The sequence below is a fragment of the Mus musculus genome, chromosome 17 (assembly GCF_000001635.26).
Source record: "Mus musculus strain C57BL/6J chromosome 17, GRCm38.p6 C57BL/6J".
NCBI classification, from domain to species: Eukaryota; Metazoa; Chordata; class Mammalia; order Rodentia; family Muridae; genus Mus; species Mus musculus.
Window position 1 is genome coordinate 86227899 of NC_000083.6, and position 21086 is coordinate 86248984.

Sequence of the window (21086 nt, forward strand, 5' to 3'; positions counted from 1 at the left end):
CCATCACTTCCCAGCAGGACTTGGAGGGCAGTCGAGATCAGGCTATAGAGCCATCTCTGGAATATGAAGGCTTCTGTGTGCACTTCCCATCAAGACAGAATCCCAGTTGAGAGTTGCAATTGTTAGCAAGCATCTGAATGCAATGGAGAGGCAGGAAGGGTAAGAGCCCTTACCTTTACCCACCCAGGTCACACCTTATATCCTCACATAGAGATTTATGCTTTTCAGAACCATTTAAACATTGACTGTCTCATTCTAACTTCAGAACAGCTTTTATTATCTCCTTTTGACATATGGGGTGAGGGGGCAGTTGGTGGCAGGCAGAGTGTGTCACTGACCCAAGGTCACACAGTGAATGGATAGCAAGGTCTTGGCCTTTGCTCTTCCCTCACTGCTAGTCTCTTTTCATGGAGGCTGTGTCTGCTCACAGATGTCAGAGGTGCTCACTCCTCCAGCTCTGCCCACAGATGTCAGAGGTGCTCCCTCCACCCCTCCAGCTCTGCTCACAGATGTCGTAGGTGCTCCCTCTGCTCCTCCAACTCTGCCCACAGATGTCATAGGTGCTCCCTCCACCCCTCCAGCTCTGCCCACAGATGTCAGAGGTGCTCCTCCCACTCCTCTAGCTCTGCTCACAGATGTCAGAGGTGCTCCCTCCACCCCTCCAGCTCTGCTCACAGATGTCATAGGTGCTCCCTTTGCTCCTCCAGCTCTGCTCACAGATGTCAGAGGTGCTCCCTCCACCCCTCCAGCTCTGCCCACAGATGTCAGAGGTGCTCCCTCTACCCCTCCAGCTCTGCTCACAGATGTCATAGATGCTCCCTTTGCTCCTCCAGCTCTGCTCACAGATGTCAGAGGTGCTCCCTCTACCCCTCCAGCTCTGCCCACAGATGTCAGAGGTGCTCCCCCCACTCCTCCAGCTCTGCTCACAGATGTCAGAGTTGCTCCCCCCACTCCTCCAGCTCTGCCCACAGATGTCAAAAGTGCTCCCTCTGCTCCCAGCCCCCTCTTAGCCTCGGTTTTCCAGGATCATTGGAGGGGGGATGGACATTGTTTCTGTGGCTTCTCCTGTCTGTGGGCCACAGTTCGTGATGAATATGAAAGAAAATGGAAACAGCTCCTGCTTGCTTCCCACACAGGCGAGCTGAGCGGCTGCCTCTGACGTGAGAGCCGAGAGCCGGTGGGGATGGGAAGGTGGCTCTGACTCTCCCTTCTCCTTGGTTCCTGGCTGCCAAGCTGGGGAGAAGATCTAGAATCCCAGGCCTGATCCTCCAGTCAGCCCAGCTCCAGCCTCCCACATCAGTGGTCAGGCCTACTGACCTACAGGTTACAATTGCGTCCTTTCTCCAGGTCAGCAAACACACACCGTGGGCCTCATTTGTTGGCAAGTACTGTAAGAGGCAGGCACTGCAGAGGGCTGCATCCAGTTCAAAGTGTATTCCAAAAAGCATCCCCGCCACCCTTTCTGCGTACCAGATACTGGACATGAAGGGCTGAGACTCACTCCCTTTGATATTTTCTTGGACAGAGGTAGTTGCTGACTTATCTGGAGGCTCCAGTCCAGGACCATCAAATAGTGTGGCGCAAAGTCACTGTCTCTGGCAACAAAGGTAGCACATGTGGCTACTGAAGCCTATCTACATCTCAGAAAGAGTTGGAATATACCATTTCCCTCCTCCCCTCCCCTCCCCTCCCCACTCCTCCCCACTCCTCTCCTCTCTTCTCTTTCCTTCCCCTCTCCTCTTTCCTTCCCCTCTCCTCTCCTTCCCCTGCCTTCCCTCCACAAGCCTAGGTTGTCCTCAAACTCACCATCCTCCCCCTGTCCAGACTCCTTACTGCTGGCATTATAGTCACGTGACCTGACTTATGCCCAGTGTATGACCACATGGCTAACTTATGGCTAGTGGAATGTGGATGAAAGGACCCTCTTAGCCCATCCACAGTCTCTTCCTGGCCAAGCATTCCCTTTTGGTTGGCTTGCGTCAGCCATCGGAGCTGTCTTGGCCATGGGATGAAGGTGACAAACTCGGAGCGGGATGAATCTGGGTCTCCAGCCTCTCCCATGATGGAAGGAGCATATTCTGTCACCCCAGTGTAACAGTCTCAGAAACGGAGAAGCTGGCTTGAGCCAGGACCGTGCAATTAGGGTGGAGTTTGGATCTCTTTGAGCTGTATCTTCTGGCTTTGTGCTCTTGCCCGGAGTCCCTTTTGAGTATGGAAAGTATGCGAGAAGGGGGAAGGACTTGGGTCCCCCATTTCTGAAAGAGGAAACTGTGCTGAGGCCTCCAGGTCCGGTCAGGACTGGGTGACTGTGGACGGTCCGAGCACACTCAGTTGTCCCTGCCAGGTCAGGGTAGCAGCTGTTCTAACCAGGCTGATGCTCTCGAGAGGCCTTCTAAAGTGAAACCCAGAAAGCTGATGTGTTGGACCATGCCAGAGTTCTAGCTATCTTGGCTCTTACGGCATTAACCGTCCCCACCAGCGGAGGATAGCTGCTCTACCACGTGACTGATTGCCGAGGCTAACTGCCCTACCACGTGACTGATTACCAAGGCTAACTGCCCTACCACGTGACTGATTGCCAAGGCTAACTGCCCTATCACGTGACTGATTGCTGAGGATAGCTGCCCTACCATGTGATAGTTGCCCTACCACGTGCCTGACGGGCTTTTCCATTCTCCTGAGACCCCAAGTCATCGACTTTCAAACCCAAATTCTCTTAAGGAAATAGCGTCTTGAAAGTAGGGACGTGCTTCTGTTGGTAAAGTGCTCGCCACGCATGCCTAAGGACCTGGATTTAATCTCAACAGCCATGCGAAGCTAGGCGTATGCTTGCGATCCCAGCCCCGAGAGGGTGTGGGAGGAAGATTCCTGAACTTGGCTGAACTGGCAAGCTCTTGTTCGGTGAGAGACCCTGTCTCACAAAGTAGGACGGGAGCTGGAGAGATGACTCAGTGGTTTAGAGAACTCTGCCCCTACAGAGGAACTGGGTTTGATTCCCAGCACCCTTGGTGTGGCTCACAACGACCTGTAACTCCAGTTCCTGGGGACCTGACAGCTGTCTCTAACCTCTGTGGATACCAGGCATATGGTACTGCACATACACACAGGCAAAACATTCATACCCATGAAATAAAATGAATAAATCTAAAAATTAAAATAAGGTGGAGAGTGATTGATGGATATATCCAATATCAGCCTCTGACATCCTATGCATGCACCTTCATGCCTACCGACATATGTACTACACATGAACGCACACAGGAACACATATACACACATGTACATGAATGTCTTTATACATCTACCCACATCTGTGTACATGAACACATATACACACATGCACATGAGCATCTCTACATGTCAACCCACATATGTACACATGAACACACACATGAACATAATGTCCACAAGAAATAATAAACATCTCACAATCAATTTCTAGATTTATTAACTGGAATAATATTTTGGAATAATATCCTTCAGTGAGAAGAGATGGTACCTGTGCCCACTGAGCCTACATATATTATTTAATAAGCACATTCAGGGCACTGCTGAGATCCTGGGCAATCTATCTGTATATTGACCCCTCCGTTCCCTATACCAACTTGATGATGTAGCTGCTGTCTGTATTATCATATGCAAATGAGAAAACAGCCTGAAGAGACTGGCGGAACAAGCCCCAAGTCTTCCAATCAAGAGGCCAAGCTGGGATTTGAACCTAGGAAGCTTGGCTTCATTGTCCATACCTTAGGCCACAAGGATACAGAGCCTCTCGTCTGGGTTCCTTCAGAGCTCTTCATCCGAAGCACATAGCATATGTGGGCTTTTCTTGCTTCCGAATCGCAGCTCTAGATGGTCTGTGCCAGCTGAGCCCTGGTGATTCTTTTAAAAGCCGTTTCCCATGTTTTCCTCTGTTAGAAGCCTGCCCATAGATTAATGACCCCACTGCCAGGCTCTGTGCCAACACTCCTAGGCGCAAGAAGTGGCAACAGAAGGCTCTGGACAGTGTGGCTCCAGCATGGCCCAGAGTCTGCCCGAGCCCACAGAGCTGCTGTCGGGAGGATTTACAGCAGTGCTGACTGGTACCTCATGCTTGCCAGGACCTATCGGAAGATCAGGGCCTGACTGAGCCAGCCCTGCTTCCCCTCCAGTTCCGAGGCCTGCAGAACCTCACCTGCCAGTGACCAGGGGTTGCACAGCCCACGAGACACATGCCCGGGGCTGGCTTGGGGGAACGGTTGGTTTCCGTCTGCTTCACGTCAGGTGGAGAAGTGAGACTCGGAAGATCATCCTGCCCGATAGCCCTTTTACCAAGCTTCCTCCATGCTTTCGTCTCGCTCGTGGTTTCCAGGAATAAAAAAGAGTGGGGACAGCAGGCAGGGGCACACATTCTGCAGCCACACAGGCCAATTAGCCTTCCACCCACTTATTAGTTGTGCAGCTCTGGGCAGGATCCCCATCTGCTCTGTCCGCTTCCTCATCTATAAAACAGAGATTTAAAAAAAATGAAAGGAGTATCCGACTTGAGGAACTACTGTGAGAATCAAAGCCACAAACAGCTGTAGGCAAGTTTCCACAGTGCTGGTCACAGTGCAGGCAAGGGGCTGAGGACTTAGTGTCCAAAATCAGGGACTCAGGCCAGACTTACTGACTGCGAAGCCCAGCTGTGCTACTTACTCCTGTGTGACCTGGGGTAGGTTTCCTAACATCTCTGTGTCTCCGTCTCCTACAGGAAGTGAATAAACTCAAAGTCTTTATAATATAGGCTCACCGTGAGATTTAAATAAATCAGCATTTGTCTAGCCCTAAGTACTTAAGAAAACATGTATGTGATCAGTGCCTACAGGCTCTCATTTCTATCGTCATTCCATCAGCAGCAACTTTATAACAGCTGCAAAAAAACCCCAAAAAACCAAAAAAACAAACAAAAAACAACAACAACAACAACAACAACAAAACTCCACCCCCCCCCAAAAAAAAAACCCAATCCCAAACCCAATCCCAAACCCAAAACCAAAACCAAAAAAACCCACTTATTTCACTGGGTAGATGAAAATGAAAGAATGGGGACATTTCTAGTTTAAATCCATGTTACATATTTGGATAATGATATCTTCATACAAGCCTTTGTATCCTGTAGGGTAGCGCTGTCTGTATTTCCCAGTGCCTGGATAATATTATGAATCACTGTATCTATCTATCTATCTATCTATCTATCTATCTATCTATCTATCTATCCATCTATCTATCTATCTATCTATCTACCTATCTATTTATGTGCGCGTGTGTAGGCCAGAGGTGAGTATCGGGTGTCTGTCTCTCTCACTGTCTCAATTACCTTTTAAAAAATGCTGTGACCAAACACCACCGTGACCAAGGTAAATTATACCAGAAGCATTCTGTGTCAGTGCCCACAGCTGCAGAGAGCCAAGTCCATGAGCACCATGGTTGGGAATTTAGACCTTGGTGGCAGGCAGGCAGGCAGGCAGGCAGGCAGGCAGGCAGGCAGGCAGGCAGGCAGGCAGGCTTGGTGCTAGAGCAGTAGCTGAGAGCTTACATTTGGTCTAAAAGCAGAGGCAGCCAAGTGGCTTGAGCTTTTGAAACCTCAAAGACCAACCCCAGTCACACACACCTCCTTCAACAAGGCCACACCTACTAATCCTTCCCAAACAGTTCCACCAAATGGAGACCAAAGCTTTCAAGTATATGAGTCTATGGGGCCACTCTCATTGAGATTACCACGTGTTCTACCTTAATATTTGGGCCAGCGTCTCTCACTGAATTTGAAGTCCCCTTATTAGCTAGGCCAGCTGGCAAGCAGACCATTGGAATCCTCCTGCCTCTGCCTCTCCAGTGTAGGATTAAGAGAGACACACTGCTGTGCTGAGGATCTGCGAGAGTCTTCACACTTGCACAGAAGCACATTACCAACTGAGCCATCTCCCCTTGAGACCTCCTGTTAAAGACGCTCCCTCAGGAGCCTGACTTATAGGTAGCTCCCAGGAAAGACTCCTTAGCAGGGCCCATGGGGCCCATGGCCCAGCATTCTGGCCATTCTTGCTAGTTTGCATTTGTTCATGACCTGTTACCACCAACCCCCAACCCCAGGGCCTGGATGTGTTCCTCTGCTTGGACATGCTTTCTGCTTCTACTGTGTCTAGTTCAAAGCCAGCTCTGCTCTTGCACAGTGCTGGGTGTCCTCTCTTTGCTTCATCTGCTTGACTCTGTATTTGTGGTAGGGTCCTCATTTGTGGGGAGGTTTTCAGCGTCGCCAGGGTACTTGTCTTTGCTTGATGGGCAGGGGTCTTTTTTCATTTATCTTTGTATCCCTCCATGTGTCTCCTTTGCTGAGCCTGGAAGTACATTTGGGGTATGGTTGATGATCAAAGGTTTTGAATGGATGGGGACTCGTGCTGATGGCATCACTGTCGCCTTGCCTGCCATCCTGTCGTGATCTCAAAGCCCTCCCACTTTTGTTATGCATCCATAGCCTGCATAGTGGCTGGCTTGTAGCATTCTCTCTCATACACGCCTCATCTTTCCCATTGATCTAGAGTTACCCTCTCCACCAACGTCTTGGAAGACTGACACAAACATGGATGTGAGAAGGTTTGGGACGGATTTCCAGATGCCCAGAGGGTGCCATTGTTTTTGCACATCTCGTCCTTAGATGAGTAAGGAGAGTAGAAACCCAAGGGAGGCTAAGAGCAAATCTTTCCCATGCCTGGCATAGGTAGGAAATGCCTGGTGCTGAGTGATGGGCAGCTGTACAGGCTCCTGTGTCTTGTTAGCTCAGGGCGGTGTGTTCTCCTCCTGTGTGCCTGATTGGGCTTTAGGCTCACGGAGCGCCAGCCAGTGCAAACAGGTGATCTTGCTGCAGAAAACTGCAGCCCGAGAGCAGACCAGTGCTGCAGCGCAGACGTGTTCCTGAAAGCTCAATGAGTTTTCATTTTTTTTAAAAAAAAGGAACTCATGAATATTTATAGATCAAAAGATGAAAACTTCCATGAAGAAGAGCTTGGCAGGCCAGCAAAGGGAAGTCTCCTGACGGCAAAGGAGACACGAAGCTGGGCATAGGCTTGCCAACCCCATTCACCAGCACCTGTCTAGGAAGCAGGTCTGTGGGTTTAACAGAGGAATCTTTGTTTACACAAAAGGACTTTAATTCTGTACAGCGTGGTTTGTAAACTTATTTCTTGTAAAATGTTTCTTACTGTCCCTGTATTTCCAGATTGAGAAAAGGGGTGGGGGTTAACCCCTGAATTCTTCTTCTATTGCCAAGGAAGAAGTAGAGGAATACATTTACTACCATCATTATTTCATGAGCAAGTGGAACATTTACTTCAATAATTGAATATTTCTTCACTAAAAGTCAGTGTTCCCAAACACTATGCTAAGTGGCTGGCAGCCATGGTCCCTGTATAAAGAGCCCTGAAGGGAATAGAGGGGCTAAAATCCAAGTGCAAACAGGAGGCATGGTTTTTGGCAGCTTGGTTAGGGAGGGCCCTCGGGAAGGCACAGTGACCTGAGGAAGCAGGAGGACTTGGGGGTGGTCGGTGTTCAAGCACAATGGCATGTGCAAAGGTCCTGAGGTGGGAAAGAACCTATACCCTTAGTTATGGAAACATACACTAACGTCCTCATCTCTCCCTCCCCTACGTGGTTGTGGCCCAGTAAAAAAAGGCTTTCTTGGCTCCAGAAGCTCCGTCCTGTATGTGGAAGGGCAAGAACCATGTGAAAATACAAGGCTCCAGCTTGCTCTCAATGAATACCTTCCAGGCATAGGGACAGTGGATCATGAGCCTGTCAGGCCCCTCGTGGAATCTCTCTGGCATTCTTGGAATCGAATTTGTGTGAACAGCACCAAGGTGTGCCTGAAGCAATAGTCCCTGCCCCAAGTGTCAGTGTCTTTTCCATGTGAACATGGCAGTGGACGCGTGGCTGGAGGTGTGGGCATTTGGGTCAACAGATAACCACTGATCCTTCGCCTCTCAGTTTCTAGACTCCCACACCTGTAACTCAGGTCCCTCTGGCCTTTGCTCCTAAGCAATCAGGAATTTTTTTTTTTTTTTTTCTGCTACAGAATGAGGCTGAGCCTCACAGAGCTGGCAACAAGTGACAATTCCAAGTGCCAGCTGAGCAGACAACTCCCTTAGCAATGTACACTGTTATTATTGTTGCCTCATTGCTTTATTATATCTTTTGCAGTCCTGGGACTGGAACACAGAGCCTCACAATGCTCCATAAGCGCCCTTGCTCTCCTGTGGACTTGGGTGTCATTTGCTCTAGGTTACCACCTCGTGTTTGGCTTGTCACTTTGGGTTATCTTCGTTTGGTTGGTTTTGTCACTGGGCCAGAAATAGACTCTAGTTGGGAGAACACCTCTTTTTCCCTTCCCTTCTGATGTCTTGACACCCCTGGTAGGTGCCGCCGGACCTGAGTCATATTGCTCACTAACTTTTGGGATCTCTGGGGACTCAGTCTTCAGTGACATGCTGTTTTCTCTCCTGTGGATCTTGGCTCCTCCTCTTCGGTGACATCTCTCCAGTTTCCCTTTCCTGTATCATGGCTCTTCATTGTCTTCTGAAAAAGCTCCGGCGTGCCCCACCCCACCCCCAAACTTGGCTTCTCTTCTAGGGTTTTTCTACAAGTACAGTTTCCATAGAAACAGTCTAGTACATTCTCTGGAGTTGAATCTTGTCAGAAAAACCTGAGTGGTTAGGGGACGAAGAGGAGGTGAGTTGGGAAAGGAAGGCCTGTGTGTGGAAGGATGCTGGGACCAGTGTCAGTAAGGCCTGATGTTTCTGTCTTCCGCACTCCTACGGCGAATCTCATCCCCAGCACCCTGGGCATTCCCTCCCAGCTGTATCCAGAGGTCTGGGGTTTTTTATTTTGTGTTCCTAGTACTGGGCCTGAGCTGAACCTCTGTCTTAAGCCACTGTGGCAGTTTTGAATGTCTGAAGTGACTATGAAATCCTTCAATTCTTGCTCAACTTTCCATGCTTGTCTTTTACCTTCTGTTGAAAGGCAGCCAGCAATACTAGAATCCTTGGCAAGAACTGTCTCTCCCTTTCAAAGGTCAGTGCGGGTGCCATCGGGACAGCCTGGCTGGAATGGACCTGCCCAGAGAGACTGTGTTTGTCTCGGGACAGGCTGGCACACCCCAGCGTCACGTGACTGCTGGGAAGGAGGAGGAGAATACTGCCCCTCATGGGTTCTTCCCACAGAGTGCAGGTCTGTAAGTGGTCTGTCTTACACTGAGTGGCAGGGATTGCTGGCCCTGGGAGTGAGGGAGTGACTCTCAGACAACAATGTTTTATCCTCTCCCTCCCAATCACAGGACAGTTGTTCATCTCTGTCCCATGCTTGCCTACAACTGGGCAAATGTGCCTGAGCACAGATGCACTGGCATTTCAGGGCGTTTTGTTGGCATCAGGAAAGCTGCCATTCAGTTCATCTTGGAATATATTTCCAGACTCAGCGTATGTCCATGAAGCCCATGGTACATCGTGGATCCCTTATGTCGGGCTTCCTTGTCTTTAAAAGGAAATCCTGAGGGAGGCTTGTATCTTAGATGGGGACAGTGACGCCGAAGTTAGGGAAGACGGCTTGTGAGGTGACCACACCCCAGCTTCTGCTGTGCTTGGGGACTCCCATGTCAAGGAGGCAGCCGAGGTTGCCACTTCCCACTGGCCTGGCCACTTCCTCAAACTCATCATCTATCAGTTAAACAAAGGAGAACCAAACATCAGGAATGACATTATGTAGTAGCTAACTGTGGGGAGAGGCTGGACAGAGGGGACCCAGTCCAGAATACCAGGCCCCGTCCATTCTCCGAGGATGCATTTACGCCCCAGACCCAGGGACCTACCTTGGATTTCAAGAAAGGCAGAGATAGAGGTGTACCTCCTCTACCCTAGCCGAGGAAACCAATGACTGTTTTTTTCAGAATCACCTGAAGGCAACATTCATTGTCTTAGTCTGTCTTCAAAGATTGACTGTCAAGCTTGTAGACTGACGTGATGTGTTTTCCAAGTTTACAGACAGACTCGGCAAAGCTGATATTTGGGCAGGTTGACTGTTGTAGGGCTGTGCCGTGCTCAGACGCATGTTGAGTAGCATCCATGGTTCTCTACCCAGGAGATGTCAGGAGATCTCTCCCCTAGCTGGAACAGTAGCATCTATAGATTACTGAGTAATCAATTCTAGCCCTGATGAAACTTCTCTGTCCAGTTGGTTAGCATATGAGAGAGGCTCCAGTCATTTGAGAGGGACGAGGTAATGGCCACCACATGCTTGCCTGTCATTTTATGAAGTTAGCATATCAGTTCAAATTAGGACATCTGAATTGTAGAATCCGTTCACTAATCCTCGGAAGCAGGCTGTACAGAAAGCCTAATTCTAATGCCAGAATCAGACTTAGGAAGATAAGTTCAGTGATTTCATAGAGTTCTGAGAAACGTTAAGTCCCAGGGACCATTTGTGGTGGCTCCAGTGAGTTTACAAACATTAAGTTTAAAGTCAAACCAATTTCTTTATTTTGAAACTTACTAAGTAGGACCTTTAATATGCTAATGTGACTTACAAGGCTTCTACGGAATTGGTATTTAGTGTGTGTTACTAAAACTTGTGGAACGCCTCTTGAAACCATTTAACAAGCAACAGGCAGAGCAAGCCTCGGGAATCCTCATCATGTGATACACTGGCCTGCTGGTAGAGTTAGAACAGTGTCATTGGGTTGCATGGGAATTTCTTCTTTCTTGCCTCGATTGTCTTGCCCTCACCTCCCCAACCCCATCCTAGCCTCAAGCTTCACTGTTATTATACTAAAGTGTTTAATCTGATTGAAATCTAGTATAAGTGGCTGATTTCGATTATCTGGCCACTAATTCATTATGCTCACTTTACAGTTTTATTCCCAGAAGGCAAACTATAGGTCTTATTCTAAAGTTTAATAGGATATCAGTGGAGAGGTCTGAATGGGTATTTCGTTTTAGCAGATATCCCCAAGGTGTCTCAAGGACTGTGAAAGGGGCTGGTTTGGGCTTATTCATTTTCATGGAGGCAGTGGTGAGCCACACTTCTACCCAGTCACAGATGGGGAAGTGATAAGCCACACTTGAAAGGTAGGGTCGGGTTCTAAGGAATAGCTCAGGGTTCTTTTGAGCCACATGTATGCTGCAGGCTGCAGATGTTAAATGCACATGGTATACAGACCAAGCTTGCAAAATTTTTCTCCATCCTTTTACAAACTAGATTAAACAAAACCGCGATCCCCCTCTCCCCCAAAGACAGTTCAAATGCCCAGATTGCCTCTAGTGAACTCGCATGGGGCTTGTTAGCTTAGGTCTTTTCCCCAGGATCATAGAGTCCACACAGAAACTGCATCCTTTACCTCCTTCCAACCTTCACAGAAAGACAGACAAAGACAGGATGGAGAGTGTAAAGAAATGTATCAAGACGATCTGGGAAAAAGAATACGTCCCGAAGTCTGGAAGTGGCCATTTCTGATCCCTTTGGGAGCTGTGTCAAATGCAGTAGGCCATTGTTGTCTCAGCCTGTTGCCGTGTAAGAGCCACATGGCGGTTTGGGAACCTGGTACTGCTCTTGTTAATGGTTTGGGGAGCAGCATTGGAAAGCTTTTTTTCCCCTTTTCTATGGATAAGAAAAGAAAAAGGACCCAGATACTGAGATCATAAAGATGACAAAACATCTGAGGTATGTGGTTGCATGGTCTCTTAGTTGTGTCCTTACACACTGAGTCTCAATAAAGTCTTTCTTCTTGCTTTCTTTTAAGCACCCCCCCCCATGGCAGACCTAGGATTGAACTGAGGTTTTGTGAATGCCAGGCAAGTGCCCTAACATTGACATACATCTTTAGTTCATAAATACTAGTGTTTGCTGTTCATTCAATGCCAGGAGTCAAGTTGCCCATGTATCTCTAACTGTCCCCATAGGGGCGCAGTGTTCCATTTGTCGAGACAATTTACTGATCCACACATCATTCATTCATGCCCCTCATCATTGCTGGGGTGAATTATAGTCATTTCTGGCGCGAGTGGCTGTGCCATTGGGAGGAAAATTGGTCATCTTTATGCCAGGAGCCCCAAATTTACTGCTCAAGATTGTCACCACACTTAGTTTCCAGAAAAATCATGAGCTGAGTGGTCTTGGAAGAACAGGTTTCTCGGGAAGTTGGCCTGCCTTGCCCTGCCCTGGCCTGGCCTGGCCTGGCCTGACCTGACCTGCCTTTATAGACACAAGGAAACTGAGGCTCTGTAACTTGCCCAAGGTCAGCCCGCTGTTCAGAGTCAGATCCATTTTCGAAGTCCAGAACTGTCCTGGGGAAGCGAGACACACCCTCAGGGAAAAGTTAAATAACTTCAGAGGTTATGTAACCCAGCTGATAATGTGGAGAATGTCACAGACACCGCAGGCACTGTGCGACGACATGCTAACTGGGGTAGAAAAATGGCTGTCAGCAGGTTCAGAAGGTAGAATGTTCCGAGGTTAGAGCTAGGCCATCAGGAAATCGCAGTGAACTTGGACCAGACCCTCGATGGTAGACACAAAGCAGTGGGTGGTTTGCATTTAGCTTCTCAAGAGACAGACAGCACGTGAGTGTCTTTCATCCTTAAGAATTGATGGTTCTCAAATTCCCAGGTCTTATGACCGAAGTTTAAATTATTTAAATGTCAACATTTCAAAATTATTGAAGGCTCCAGAGTTGAAGGCTTCAGAGAGTCTATTTTTTGTTGGTGATAGCTGCCAATATTTACACACAAAATGAAAATGGATACATTTTTAAATTAATTAAAATTAATCCCATTGATGTTCACGTAAACGGTGTTTTCAGGAAACATATATATGTTTTTCAAGAAAAGTTTATAGAAGCGTTGCACTGTTTTGTATTTTGAAAACCCCTCTAGCATCTGACTTAATAGGAGGGCAGATGTATAGGAGGATAGATGTATAAGTTGCCTTCTGCATTTAGACTGTTCTGATCCATCATCTACCTTGGAGCCCATGGAGTCTCCAGAAAGTGAAAAAGACAAAAAGAAGCCTATTGTAACTCTTAGGATAATGGTTTTAACCTCATAGATCTTTGAAATTTTTCAGGGATCCCTCCACTCACACAGGATGCTTAACTCTTAACAAAGGCAGAAAGAGGATGCTGAGCATGGGTGGGAAGCTGGGGCTTGGTGAATCTCCCTTGCGATGGGGGGAGAAGAGGAAAGCAGACGGTCCATCTGGTAGTAGTCTTAGAGTTTGACCATCCTGACCCTGGGGACAGATTTGGCCACTTCCAATTAGAGTTCTGATCCTGCCTTATGTATGTAACAAAGACACATCAGGATTGTCTCCTTCAAGACCCAGTATGCATTGTGGTGCTCAGTGGAAAGCAGTTAGTCTCTTTCCTGATGGTGGGAGATGTTTGCAAGGCAGTGTCTCCCCTCTCTGAGCTCTCAGTCCACATGGCTTCCATGTGTGGTTTCTCTGGCTCTGGAGATCCTCAGTAGAAGATCCTCCCTGTTAAAAAATGCAATGGGGGAGTGGGCCAGAGTCTAGTCCTCCTTGCGTATTTCCAGGGCAGTAATTAGAGGTGCCTGTAACGAGCCAAAGGAACCTTCTAGGGTCTAAGGCTGAAGTGTTAATTTTCAGCCCAGATGTGTTTTAGGGCTTTCGGGTCCTTGGGCAAGTGCTTGGAGCTACCCACTGGAGTACTGTCCACTTTCCTAACCAGTTTGCCCTGTCAGTGGGCATCAGTCACTGCTCGCTCTGCCCACTTCTGTGACTTCTGCTTCTCAGGGCAGCTCACTGGTTTTCAGTTTAACATTCCAGCACATGTACTTTGAATTTTTTCATGTTGTGATGACACGGCCCATTCCTTTAGGGGCCCCGACTTAGGGTTCTTGTTTTCCAGACGCTTAAGCATTCTGGAATCTTCTGTTGCCTGCCACCGTGTGGCTTCAGATGCTGAGCAGTGCTGGAATCCCATCTCTACAGTTTAAATTTGTGATGCATTTCTCTAATACATCTATTCCTGATTTGGGGGAGTCAGATATAACCTGGGTGCCCTATTTGTCTAGGTTTTATAGAAAGCTCTCTGGGCTAGTCATGGGGGATACAAAGGGAACTGATTCTAGATCCGACTTCGTTGCTTGCTAACTAGGTGACTTTATGCAAATCACGTAACCGTTCTGTACCTCCATTTTCTTTTGGGCAGTGGACTAAGAATGCCCATTAAGAAAGAGTCAGGTTCGAGTTCGTTACAGATTTGGCCTGGGTATTCTCATAATTATAAGTAAAGTTATATGCCTGGATGAGTGTTCCCATAGAGTCCCACGTCTGCCCGAGTGAAGATGGCTTACACGACTGGGCCTATGACTGGGTTAGGCGCATGGCATCTTCTGAGAAGACAACCAGCGTGAATACAAGAATGGCTGTGTATCTGTTTAGGCTATAGCTACTTACTTATCCTGAGCCGAGTGCAAGGTGATTTGAGAGATGTGTTCAGGCACCTTGGAAGTCTCAAGGGAATGAGCTGTGGACTGAGGGTAGGGGACGAGCCATGACAGGATGTTTTGCTTGCCCCAGCCAGGGCCCGCGGCAGGGAGTTCCTCACCTCAGTCTGAGGCTAGAGCATCAGTAGAAGTTGCTTGGAGGATGGTGGCTTGAACTCTGCCTGGAAAGGGAAGAGGACCGTACAGCCAGACAATGGGACAGCGGGGCCAGAGGGCCTTCTAGGAAGTGTAGTTAGAGAATTTGACCAAGCTTCCTATAACGTCTGTCATCGCATCCAGGCGCGTTGGCTGTCCAAGCCCTGTTGACCCTGGTTTCTTGGGTTTGCTTTGGTTTCTGCTTCCTGGCTGCACTTTGGGGCATACATTTCCATAGGGAACCGGAAGTCTGGGTGAGCAGGAAGGAAGGAAAGAAGCTGCAGGACCCACTGCTTTAGACTTGGCTGGAGAAAGCGGTGTGTCGTCTAGGTATCATGCCTTGCTCTCTGTGTAGATGCATTTGGAGAGAAATTGATTTAATGCTGTTTCGGAAAAATCTATAAAAAACTATTCTAAACAGATTAAAGGTACTATCAGTTTTAACTTTAAGAACAAAGATCAAAGTTAAGATGTGTTGGAAGTTTTTGTTTGTTTATTTGTTTTAAATAAGCCCCAATTGTATACTCAATACCTAGATGACCAGAAACTTCCCCAGAGGCTGGAGCAGCAAAACAAAGCAAATCATTGTGGGCAGTGGCTTCTGTGGCTGACCACGCCCTTCCCCAGCAGCAGCCCCAGCACTCCCACACCAAAACCTCACACACTTCACCAGAGCCCCGGCGCCTGGCGCTTCCTTTCGCTATGGCGAATGTTCTGCAGGATAATATTTTACATTGCACTTGTAATGCCCATGCCACGCTCTACTCTTCGATTCTCACTCACAGGCTTCCAGAAGGTTCCAGACGGGTGGAGACCCTCATTATGAATGTCGCATTTACAAACAAGGAACCGAGAACAAGGCCTGAATCGGCTTTCTCAGCTACCTCTTCTCGAGGCTTTGTGCGTAATGTGCCTCCTGTGTCACAATATTTAGTCTTCTTAACGAGCATGTGAGGAGACCATCGGATCTTCCTTTCGGTCGATGAGGCTGAGGAGTGTTTAGATATCCACAGGAAACTGTGAGGGTTTGGACTCAGGTGCAGCGGCTGCAGGACAGAGCTCCTAAGCAGCTGTGTCCTTCCCGTTCCTTCCTCCGCTTCTGCCTGGATCTCTTTTCTCTATCCCTTCTTCATCAGATCCTTGCAAGTGTAGGATTCTAACTGTGGCTGCCAAGGTGACTGTGGGGTTCACAGAAAGCACGGGGCAGCCTTGCCCTGTGGTTCAGGATCCTCATCTGAGCTGCTGCCACATCACTCAGCCAATGGCTGGTTAATTCAGAGTCAGACAGTGGATTGGCTCCTCTGTGGACTGGCTTGTGAGAGACCGAGCAACAGAGTGAAGAGAAAAGAGATAGAAGAAAGGGTACAAAACTCGTCCTCCGCTCAGGACCTCTTAGAGAGCTCGGCTACTGAAGAGAGGACTCCTACCCGACAGGAGAGCTGCTGCAGGTGGGCCGCCATGCCAAGGGTCCAAGCTGGCCTTTCTGACATGTGTGTCTCCCTTCCAGATGTTTTCTTTCTGTTTTCAGTCTTCCCTTTCTGCTGTAGCATCTTGAAGGATCCTACCCAGGTCTCATGATGCTGTGTTCATTGACGGTCTCACGTAGCACCGAGGTCACCTGCGTCCTAGGGGATGCCTGGGCCTCTGGTCCCTAGCTTTGCTGCAGGCTTTAACGTTCACAGGAGCTAAGTTTTCAAGTCTCCATAGGAAATGCTAAATCCTCCATCATCTCCTTGACTGGACTGCATGCCGACTCAGTACAGACCTGGGCGGGGCTGGGCATTGCTGTGGCTACAACAGGAGAGGGTTCTCTGCACCTCACCCAAGGACTTGGTTTGGCAAGGGTGTGAAATCCATGCAAAGTCCAAGTCCTAGACTCATCTGGGGTCTTAGGAAAAGCAGAGATAAACATGGAGCGAATCTGTTGGTCACAGATGAATTTTTAATATTTTTAAAAACGGTATTGAGTCATAATCTTATTGTTCAGCAATACTGGTTAACCCAGAGTTAGGACAGAGAAGGGCAAATGGGAAGTGCACATGAGAGCAGTCATGAAACCGAGAGTCCCAGGCCAGAGGAGCTGCCCGGGGCTTGAGAACAGGAATGGTTTTAGCTGTCAAGGCCTACCACTTTGGTTTTCTCTTGGTAAGTTCCTGCCAAGAAGGTTTTCATGAAAGTAGTAACAACAACGAAAACATTGTGTGTCTGTTCAACAAATTATGGGGGAAAGAGAACTGTTAATTGTAATTGTGTCTCTGTGTGTGTGTCCTTGTGTGTTCATAGACTTGTGTGCTCAAGTGCCCATTTAGTCGTGTGTAGAGGCCAGAGATGATATCGATTTGTCTTCATTTGTCATTTATCCTGTCTGTCTGTCCGTCCATGTATGTATGTATGTATGTATGTATGTATGTATGTATGTATGATGTATGTATGTATGTATGTATGATGTATGTATGTATATATGTATGTATGATGTATGTATGTATGTATGATGTATGTATGTATGATGTATGTATGTATGTATGTATGTATGTACGTACGTATGTATGTATATATTCATCAGTCCCTGAGTTTGTCTGTCTGAGACATGATCTCACTGTTGTAGCTAGTCTGGCCAGTGGGTATGCCCCCAGAATCATCCCTTTCTCCCTTCTCAGTGCTGGGCTTACAGACACATGCTGCCAGGATGTGTTTCACATGGGTGCTGGGGGATTTGAACCCAAGCTCTTCAGCTTGCACAGCAAGTGTTTTACCCATGGAGCCATCTCCCCAAGCCTGTACATTAGAGATAAACTTTTGCATTCATGAAACATAAAGTCTGCAAACCAAATTTCATAGGTTTTAAAGGAGCAGGTGGTGGTGATACACGGGAAAAGACTGAGATAAAATAAATAGGGGCGTGTGTGGAAGGACGAGAGATGTCTCCGCTGACCAAAGTCTGGTCAGGTATTTCCAGTTTCTTGACATCTTATTCAAGAATGAGAGAAAAACTGGAGAGATGGCTCAGTGGTTAAGAACACTGACTGCTCTTCCAGAGGTCCTGAGTTTAATTCCCAGCAACCATACAACCATCTCACAACCATCTGTAATGGAATCCGATGCCCTCTTCTGGTGTGCCTAAAGATAGCAGCAGTCTACTCATATACATAAAATAAAGAATGGGAGAAAAAGCCCACAGAGATTACGAAGTGTGAAGAAACTGTCTTTTAAGCAAAGCAGTAGTAAGCAGCAGAAAGGAAGACCCGGTCAGGAATGACAGCAGCCCTCATGAGTGAACACACTAAGGGCCCCAGATTTCTGCCTGGGGTCTCTTTTTATGGATTATAAAGGGAATAGAGTGGTTGGGTGAGTCTCTACTTGAGTCAGTATAGATCTATCAGGCTATATGAGCAATCCTCTGCTTGCATCGTGCATCCGATTTTGATCGTGTGCATTGCCAGTTATGTATAGATGTGAGACGGTGAGTGTGGGATTCTCCCTCTGTACTAAACACACAGCTTTCCCTCATGCTCTCAGGTCGGGCTGCATTTCCCTTTCTGATATTGTACCTGGACATAAGGAAACTATGACTGAAGAGTTTCCCTGACACTGTTATTATTATTAAGGGACAAAGAAATGTACTCCAGTGTTTGGAGTGGTGTTTCTGTATAGTCTAATGCAATGCAGGTGAGATGCTATTAGCAGAGACCAAGGTGCGGCTTAGTGAAGGACGCGTGACAGTTTTGCCTGTTTGACATGTTGCGTTCCCATTGTGTAAGGACGGCAATCGTGTGGTAAAGAGACTGTCTACCTCTTGCAGTTTACTCCTTGGACCAAGAGGATTCAACTCAACAAGAAAACTGCCTGTTCCCCGTGGCTTTCCCATCATGCTTTTAGATCATGATCTGTGCAGGCTTGGTGTACAAATGTGGGGCCTGGGAGTGATGCCCAAAGGCATGAGGAGGTGGAGTAAGATGAGTAGCAAACATTGGTTGGTCTGGAAAGATTCTGTTTACTCTAACTCTTCTGGAAACAGAAAGTCACGGTTCTTTGGTTCTCACACATTTTAAGGATGACAGAGGGATAGAGACTTAAGTGGTCGCGAATATAGCATTACCGTGCAGGAGACCTGACAACCAGGGGTCTTTGAACTCCTATATAATTTTTCTTTTAACTAATAGTAAGTGTGTGGCCTATTATGCAAATGATGTGCAGGGTTCAGTCTATTATGCAAATGAGGCATTGCCTCTGACCCTCTGCTCAACATGGATGCTCTTTCCAGCAGTCTGTCACAGTCTTTGGAATTTCACCCTTAAGAAGCCTTTCCTGGAATCCAGATCTTGTTACGGTGAGACTTAATGACAGATGTCTCAGGGAAGAGCCACAGATCTTACCACTTATTTGAAGAGCACGGGACATGAACCTGATGTTGGTTAGCTTTATTTGAGACAGACTGTTTTTGATGGAGAGGAGAGGATACAGGATTTCCAGTCATCCCAGTGCAGACGACGGGCCTCGAATGGGAATGCTGGGCAGGTGTATCCCAAAGACATGAGCTTCCTGTCAGTGGGCCCCAAATGCCTTTGTAAATCTATCTAGCCAATCGGATGGAAGGTATTTGGATGTTGGGGCTCTTTGTGTATTGGTAGCAACTTCTGCACCACTTCATGCTTTGGATTTCCCGTCTTGCAGCCAGGGGGATACAGCGCCATTTCACGTTACTTAGGATTCTGACATTTATTGATCTCTTTAACAAAGGTCTCAAGTCTGTCTGAATGGTGTATATTTTAATGAATATGAACAATGAATAGATGGAGGTGACAGAGCTGGCTAAGAAGCCAACGTGAAATGTTCTTCAACCCAGCAACTACATGTCTCAGAGAAGACATTCTCTCTACCAAAGTTACTGGGAGGAATGGCCTCTGCCTGGACATCTTGGGTCTCTTTTTGCTGCTCTGAGTCACAAGGCCACCAGGAGCTGCTGACTCTTCCTTCTTGGAAGAGTGATTTCCCCAGAGAGTCCGCCATGTGGCATTTGGGATGCAGAGGTTTCATGGGGCCTCTGTTTCTTGGGCATACTTCCTCCACGGTTTCTGTGTATCCTGCTTAGGCGGCTCAGTGTGGGACAGACGGCTGAGGCTGAGTGGCTATGGAGTGGTTAGAAAGTGTATCCTTCAGGCTGTTCAACTTGGATGTCTAGGAAGTGTGCAGCCAATGGAAAGCATTTGGCTCTGAAATTTCACATCTCTAGTTAAAGCTTCATTTTCGTAGAATCTGCAGTCTAGAAAGGCAGGGTGTTCCTCCACATCAAGTGGCTTGAGTGATGGCAGGCAGGGAGTGACAAAAGAGAAGAGATGGCTTTGTGGTACAGATTGCGCTCCAGATGAGCCTAAGGGGAGACAGGTGCTCAGGGCTGGGTGCCCTGCTGCCTTGGTGAAGCAGCAAGCCCTTATACCCACACCAGCACGTGTCAAGATCACCCTGAAACCAGTGTATTAAGAGTCTCAATAAACAGCCCACCTCCTCCTGTGGGCCTGAAGCACTCATCCTCCAGTGGCTGCAGGTAGGTCCTGCTGATAGCATAGCACTGGCTCCTCCTTCCCAGGAGGGCTAGACTACAGGAAAAGAGCCCCGGGCTTTGTCCCACCCTGGAGCAGCCAACACAGGAAGATGACTGCAGAGGTGGGGATGGGGGGGTGGTAAACATTGATCCCATTCACACCATCTGAGGCAATTCTGTAAAGCCAGCTTTGCCACAGGGCTTCTTTTTGGCTTGGCTGAGACCAATTACTGATGTCTCTCTCTGACTGCCCTTGCTTCCTTCCCTCCTGCCACAGGGGCCAATCCTGGAACAGTACCCAAGAAACCCCTTGTCTTAGTCAGGGTTTCTATTCCTGCACAAACATCATGACCAAGAGGCAAGTTGGGGAGGAAAGGGTTTATTCGGCTTACACTTCCATGCTGCTGTTCATCACCAAAGAAAGTCAGGACTGGAACTCAAGCAGGTCAGGGAGCAGGAGCTGATGCAGAGGCCATGGAGGGATGTTCTTTACTGGCTTGCCTCACCTGGCTTGCTCAGCCTGCTCTCTTATAGAACCCAAGACTACCAGCCCAGGGATGGTCCCACCCACAAGGGGCCTTTCCCCCTTGATCACTAATTGAGAAAATGCCTTACAGTTGGATCTCATGGAGGCATTTCCTCAACTGAAGCTCCTTTCTCTGTGATAACTCCAGCTGTGTCAAGTTGACACAAAACTAGCCAGTACACCCCTTGTACAGCTCTCTACACCCATGGCATGGACAGTCCCTGGAACCTGGGGATGAAGCAGTTAAGACACTGTGGGCCACTGTCTCTGTGGCAGAGTTGGTGTTTCTCTACCTCCCTGTAGAGAGTTCTGTAACTTCGAGTTGAGTATTTTTCTTCTTGCTGTGGACCCTCCTCTGGCT

General features: G+C 48.0%; 1 protein-coding gene and 1 long non-coding RNA gene across 3 annotated transcripts in view; one reads left to right on the top strand and one right to left on the bottom strand.

Moving 5' to 3' along the window:
* Positions 1-21086, top strand: part of Prkce (protein kinase C, epsilon) — a 490135-nt gene that overhangs the window by 60114 nt on the left and 408935 nt on the right. The gene's annotated exons all lie outside the window — the stretch shown is intronic.
* Positions 254-15408, bottom strand: Gm52296. The gene is made up of 2 exons (XR_003952295.1): positions 1807-15408; positions 254-1595 (listed from the first exon to the last, which is right to left on the bottom strand). It is a non-coding gene; the product is annotated as a predicted gene, 52296 (long non-coding RNA).